Below are 7,565 nucleotides of genomic sequence, written 5' to 3' on the forward strand. Positions count from 1 at the left end.
TTGGCGACTAAATTACCCGCAGTATTAGACTTAAAACGAATCATCCAGCGATCATACACTGTTTACCAAGGGGCAGGGCTATCGACGTTAAGGCTAATCTGAAGATGGTGCTGGCTAAAGCTAAAACTGCCGAGTGTAGAGAGTATAGAGATATTGTTATCCACATCGGCACCAACGATGTTAGGATGAAACAGTCAGAGGTCACCAAGCGCAACATAGCTTCAGCGTGTAAATCAGCTAGAAAGATGTGGTCGGCATCGAGTAATTGTCTCTGGCCCCCTCCCAGTTAGGGGGAGTGATGAGTTCTACAGCAGAGTCTCACAACTCAATCGCTGGTTGAAAACTGTTTTCTGCCCCTCCCAAAAGATACAATTTGTAGATAATTGGCCCACTTTCTGGGACTCACCCACAAACAGGACCAAGCCTGGCCTGTTGAGGAGTGACAGGCTCCATCCTAGCTGGAGGGGTGCTCTCATCTTATCTACGAACATACACAGTGCTCTAACTCCCCTAGCTCCAAAATGAAATAGGGTACAGGCTAGGCAGCAGGCTGTTAGCCTGCCAGCTTAGCCTGCCACCTGCCAGCTTAGTGGAGTCTGCCTCTAGCACAGTCAGTGTAGTCAGCTCAGCTATCCCCATTGAGACCGTGTCTATGCCTCGACCTAGGTTGGGCAAAACTAAACATGGCGGTGTTCGCCTTACCAATTTCACTAGAATAAAGACCTCCTCCATTCCTGCCATTATTGAAAGAGATCGTGATACCTCACATCTCAAAATAAGGTTACTTAATGTTAGATCCCTCACTTCCAAGGCAGTTATAGTCAATGAACTAATCACTGATCATAATCTTGATGTGATTGGCCTGACTGAAACATGGCTTAAGCCTGATGAATTTACTGTGTTAAATGAGGCCTCACCTCCTGGTTACACTAGTGACCATATCCCCCGCGCATCCCGCAAATGCGGAGGTGTTGCTAACATTTACGATAGTAAACTTCAATTTACAAAAAAATCGTCAGTTTTCGTCTTCTGAGCTTCTAGTCATGAAATCTATGCAGTCTACTCAATCACTTTTTATAGCTACTGATTACAGGCCTCCTGGGCCATATACAGCGTTCCTCACTGAGTTCCCTGAATTCCTATCGGACCTTGTAGTCGTAGCAGATAATATTCTAATTGTTGGTGACTTTAATATTCACATGGAAAAGTCCACAGAACCACTCCAAAAGGCTTTCAGAGCTATCATCGACTCAGTGGGTTTTGTCCAACATGTCTCCGGACCTACTCACTGCCACAGTCATACTCTGGACCTAGTTTTGTCCCATGTAATAAATGTTGTGGATCTGAATGTTTTTCCTCATAATCCTGGACTATCGGATCACCATTTTATTACGTTTGCAGCAAATGTTTATTTATTACGTTCGCAACAAATAATCTGCTTCTACCCCAACCAAGGAGCATCAAAAGTCGTGCTATAAATTCTCAGACAACCCAAAGATTCCTTGATGCCCTTCCAGACTCCCTCTGCCTACCCAAGGATGTCAGAGGACAATAATCAGTTAACCACCTAACTGAGAAACTCAATTTAACCTTGCGCAATACCCTAGATGCAGTTGCACCCCTAAAAACTAAAAACATTTGTCATAAGAAACTAGCTTTCTGGTATACATAAAATACCCGAGCTCTGAAGCAAGCTCCCAGAAAATTGGAATGGAAATGGCGCCACACCAAACTGGAAGTCTTTCAACTAGCTTGGAAAGACAGTACCGTGCAGTATCAAAGAGCCCTCACTGCTGCTCGATCATCCTATTTTTCCAACCTAATTGAGGAAAATAAGAACAATCCAACATTTATTTTTGATACTGTCGCAAAGCTAACTAAAAGCAGCATTCCCCAAGAGAGTGTGGCTTTCACTTCAGAAGAAATAAATTCATGAACTTCTTTGAGGAAAAGATCATGATCATTAGAAAGCAAATGACGGACTCCTCTTTAAATATGCATATTCCTCCAAATCTCAGTTGTCCTGAGTCTGTACAACTCTGCCAGGACCTAGGATCAAGGGAGACACTCAAGTGTTTTAATACTATATCTCTTGACACAATGATGAAAATAATCATGGCCTCTAAACCTTCAAGCTGCATACTGGACCCTATTCCAACTAAACTACTGAAAGAGCTGCTTCCTGTGCTTGGCCCTCCTATGTTGAACATAATAAACGGCTCTCTATCCACCGGATGTGTACCAAACTCACTAAAAGTGGCAGTAATAAAGCCTCTCTTGAAAAAGCCAAACTTCTACCCAGAAAATATTAAAAAAACTATCGGCCTATATGGAATCTGCCATTCCTCTCAAAAATGTTAGAAAAAGCTGTTGCGCAGCAACTCACTGCCTTCCTGAAGACAAACAATGTATACGAAAGGCTTCAGTCTGGTTTTAGACCACATCATAGCACTTGTGAAGGTGATAAATGACCTTTTAATGGCGTCAGACCGAGGCTCTGCATCTGTCCTCGTGCTCCTAGACCTTAGTGCTGCTTTTGATACCATCGATCACCACATTCTTTTGGAGAGATTGGAAACCCAAATTGGTCTACACGGACAAGTTCTGGCCTGGTTTAGATCTTATCTGTCGGAAAGATATCAGTTTGTCTCTGTGAATGGTTTGTCCTCTGACAAATCAACTGTAAATTTCGGTGTTCCTCAAGGTTCCGTTTTAGGACCACTATTGTTTTCACTATATATTTTATTTTGTCCTTCGAAAACATAATGTTAACTTTCACTGCTATGCGGATGAAACACAGCTGTACATTTCAATGAAACATGGTGAAGCCCCAAAATTGCCCTCGCTAGAAGCCTGTGTTTCAGCCATAAGGAAGTGGATGGCTGCAAACTTTCTTCTTTTAAACAGAGATGCTTGTTCTAGGTCCCAAGAAACAAAGAGATCTTCTGTTGAATCTGACAATTAATCTTGATGGTTGTACAGTCGTCTCAAATAAAACTGTGAAGGACCTCTGCATTACTCTGGGCCCTGATCTCTCTTTTGACGAACATATCAAGACTGTTTCAAGGACAGCTTTTTTCCCATCTACGTTATATTGCAAAAATCAGAAACTTTCTGTCCAAAAATGATGCAGAACAATTAATCCATGCTTTTTTAATTAATCCATGTTACTTCTAGGTTAGACTACTGCAATGCTCTACTTTCCGTCTACCCGGATAAAGCAGTAAATAAACTTCAGTTAGTGCTAAATACGGCTGCTCTAATCCTGACTAGAACCAAAAAATTGGATCATGTTACTCCAGTGCTAGCCTCCCTACACTGGCTTCCTGTTTAAGGCAAGGGCTGATTTCAAGGTTTTACTGCTAACCTACAAAGCATTACATGGGCTTGCTCCTACCTATCTTTCCGATTTGGTCCTGCCGTACACACCTACACGTACGCTACGGTCACAAGACGCAGGCCTCCTAATTGTCCCTAGAATTTCTAAGCAAACAGCTGGAGGCAGGGTTTTCTCCTATAGAGCTCCATTTTTATGGAATGGTCTGCCTACCCATGTGAGAGACGCAGACTCGGTCTCAACCTTTAAGTCTTTATTGAAGACTCATCTCTTCAGTAGGTCCTTTGATTGAGTGTAGTCTGGCCCAGGAGTGTGAAGGTGAACGGAAAGGCACTGGAGCAACGAACCGCCCTTGCTGTCTCTGCCTAGCCAGTTCCCTTCTCTCCACTGGGATTCTCTGCCTCTAACCCTATTACAGGGGCTGAGTCACTGGCTTACTGGTGCTCTTCCATGCCGTCCCTAGGAGGTGTGCGTCACTTGAGTGGGTTGAGTCACTGACGTGGTCTTCCTGTCTGGGTTGGCGCCCCCCTTGGGTTGTGCCGTGGCGGAGATATTTGTGGGCTATACTCGGCCTTGTCCCAGGATGGTAAGTTGGTGGTTGAAGATATGTGCTTTGGCAAAGTGGGTGGGGTTATATCCTGCCTGTTTGGCCCTGTCTGGGGGTATCATCGGATGGGGCCACAGTGTCTCCTGACCCCTCTTGTCTCAGCCTCCAGTGTTTATGTTGCAGTAGTTTATGTGTCGGGGGGCTAGGGTCAGTCTGTTATATCTGGAGTATTTCTCCTGTCTTATCCGGTGTCCTGTGTGAATTTAAGTATGCTCTCTCTAATTCTCTCTTTCTTTCTTTCTTTCTTTCTTTCTTTCTTTCTTTCTTTCTTTCTTTCTTTCTTTCTTTCTTTCTTTCTTTCTTTCTTTCTTTCTTTCTTTCTCTCTCGGAGGACCTGAGCCCTAGGACCATGCCTCAGGACTACCTGGCATGATGACTCCTTGTTGTCCCCAGTCCACCTGGCCATGCTGCTGCTCCAGTTTCAACTGTTCTGCCTCTGGCTATGGAACCCTGACCTGTTCACTGTGATTACTATTATTTGACCATTCTGGTCATTTATGAACATTTGAACATCTTGGCCATGTTCTGTTATAATCTCCACCCGGCACAGCCAGAAGAGGACTGGCCACCCCTCATAGCCTGGTTCCTCTCTAGGTTTCTTCCTAGGTTTTGGCCTTTCTAGACAGGTTTTCCTAGCCACCGTGCTTCTACACCTGCATTGCTTGCTGTTTGGGGTTTTAGGCTGGGTTATCTGTACAGCACTTTGATATATCAGCTGATGTAAGAAGGGCTATATAAATACATTTGAATTGATTTGATCACCACCCCCTGGGAGGCGAGGGATCAGCAGGGCGAGGTAGGGTTGCAGCATTGTAGCCGCGTTTACGAGGTGCACCATGAGGGAGAGGGTCCCGAAAGTGCTTTGTAGCTGTTCATCGCTTACTCTTTCAGGTCCTGGTTTGAGGCAAGGCACCTTGCCAACAATCTCCTTGTCAGGGAGGATCATGGCAGCCACCATGTCATCCATCACCGGATAGTGGTCTAGCCCTGAGGACTCTGCATCCATTAGGAGTGTCACGACTTCCGCCAAAGTCGGGTCCTCTCCTTGTTCGGGTGGCGCTCGGCGGTCGGCGTCGCCGGTCTTCTAGCCATCATCGATCCACTTTTCATTTTCCATGTGTTTTGTCTTGTTTTTCCTCACACCTGGTTTCAATTCCCTCAATCTCTTGTTGTGTATTTAACACTCTGTTCCCCCCCATATCTTTGTGTGGGATTGTTTATTGTAAGTGCACATGTTGATTGGTGCGTGACAGGTTTTGTAGCCATATCTTCTTATTTTTATGCCGTTGGTTTTGCGATTAAACTGCTCCGGCTATTACCAAGTTCTGCTCTCCTTCGTCTGACTTCCTTGCCAACGGTTACGCACCCCTTACAAGGAGAGTCCATGGCCTGGTCTGGTTGTCGAATTGGAAGCGCCCTCCCAATCTGATATTACTACAGTGCCTTCAGACAGTATTCAGACACCTTGACTTATTCCACATTTTGTTACATTACAGCCTTATTCTAAAATTGATTAAATAATAGAAGAATCCTCACAATAACCCACAATGACAAAGCAAAAACAGGTTTTTATAAATTTTTGCAAATGTATTAAAAAAACTAACAGAAATACCTTATTTACATAAGTATTTAGACCCTTTGCTATGAGATTCAAAATTGAGGTCAGGTGCATCCTGTTTTCAATGATCATCCTTGAGATGTTTCTACAATGTGATTGTAGTCCACCTGTGGTGAATTCAATTGATTGGACATGATTTGGATAGGCACACACCCGTCTGTAAAAGATCTCACACTTGACAATGCATGTCAAAGCAAAAACCAAGCCCTAAGGTTGAAGGAATTGTTTGTAGAACCCCAAGACAGGATTGTGTCGAGGCACAGATCCGGGGAAGGGTATCAAAATATTTCTGCAGCATTGAAGGTCCCCAAGAACAGTGGCCTCCATAATTCTTAAACGGCCAAACTCAGCAATTAGGGTAGATGGGCCCGATGGTCACTCCAGAGTTCCTCTGTGGAGATGGGAGAACCTTCCAGAAGGACAACCATCTCTGCAGCACTCCACCAATCAAGCCTTTACGGTAGAGTGGCCAGATGGAAGCCACTCCTCAGTAAAAGGCACATGACAGCCCGCTTGGAGTTTGACAGGAAAGTACAGAGAGATCCTTGATGAAAACCTGCTCCATAGCGCTCAGGACCTTAGACTGTGGTGCAGGTTCACCTTCCAGCAGGACAACGACCCTGAGCACACAGCCAAGACAATGCATGAGTGGCTTTGGGACAAGTCTCTGAATGTCCTAGAGTCGCTCAGCCAGAGCCCGGACTTGAGCCCGATCTTACATCTCTGGAGAGACCTGAAAATAGCTGTGCAGCGATGCTCCCCATCCAACCTGACAGAGCTAGAAAGGATCTGCAGAGAAGAATGGGAGAAACTCCCTAAATACAGGTGTGCCAAGCTTGTAGCATCATACCCAAAACTCGGGGATGTAATTACTACCAAAGGTGCTTCAACAAAGTGCTCGGTAAAGGCTCTGAATACTTATGTGATATTTCAGTAAGGACACATTTCTAAAAACCTATTTTTGCTTTGTCATTATGTGGTATTGTGTGTAGATTGATGAGAAAAAAACACAATTTAATCCATTGTAGAATAAGGCTTTACTGTAACAAAATATGGAAAAAGTCAAGGTGTCTATATACTTTACAAATGCACTCTACGCCTATGCAATGTACTTGCAGAAGGAGCTGTCTTCTGCTGGCACGGTGGATTTTTTCTGGTGCGATGTTGGCTGCAAATACTGGCAATATTTGCAGACAGTTGTACGCTCTCCTGTCCGTTACGCGTGCAGAGACGCATGAATTGTCTTGTGAGGTAATTTTTGTTATGCAGAAAGGATATTGTAATATTTTTTTAAGTAAATATTTGTTCATTATGGCATTGTAGCGCAAATGGGGAGGCCGCGGAATCAGCCTGGTGCCGGCAACACAACTGGAGAGGAAGTCGAGCAGGTGAATAGTTTTATATCCAGAGCTGCTATCACGACAAAGTACACATGATAACATAAGTCATGTTGAAGAAGGTTTGTGAATGCAACATAATTCCCTTAATAATGTGTAACTATTAATTGTTCCTTATATTTGAGCTCCAGCACACTTCAATTAATAAGATAAACCTAACTGCCCTTCTCCTGGACTGTCACTTTGCCGTGGTGGAGAGGCTTGAGTACTCCAATGACCTGAGAGCTAAGGCGGAGGGGGTTTATACTCTGTGCAGGTGCAACCAAGCCGGCCAGGTCAAAGGGTAGGAGGCAGACAAAGCAGTCCATGGTCCTCCATGTTGGGGGTTGGGTGTGGGGCTAATTATCCCACTATGGAAAAAAATGAACATTGATGAATGGAAACCAAAGTAATTGCTCCAAAGCAGGACATTTTCTTGGACACATGTTATTGCTGAAGGGAGAAGCTGACAGTGAAGGACATTTACTTTTTGGGGTTAACTGATGATGCTATATGTTATGCTATGTTCAAAATGTTATTGTTGTTTTTTGTATTTTACACATGACTGTAATTGCAGTCTTTATGTTGATTGGTTAGGCACACAGTAATACTTTCTTAGAATAACTG

This window comes from Salmo salar, chromosome 05, assembly GCF_965601325.2.
Source record: "Salmo salar chromosome 05, fSalSal1, whole genome shotgun sequence".
NCBI lineage: Eukaryota > Metazoa > Chordata > Actinopteri > Salmoniformes > Salmonidae > Salmo > Salmo salar.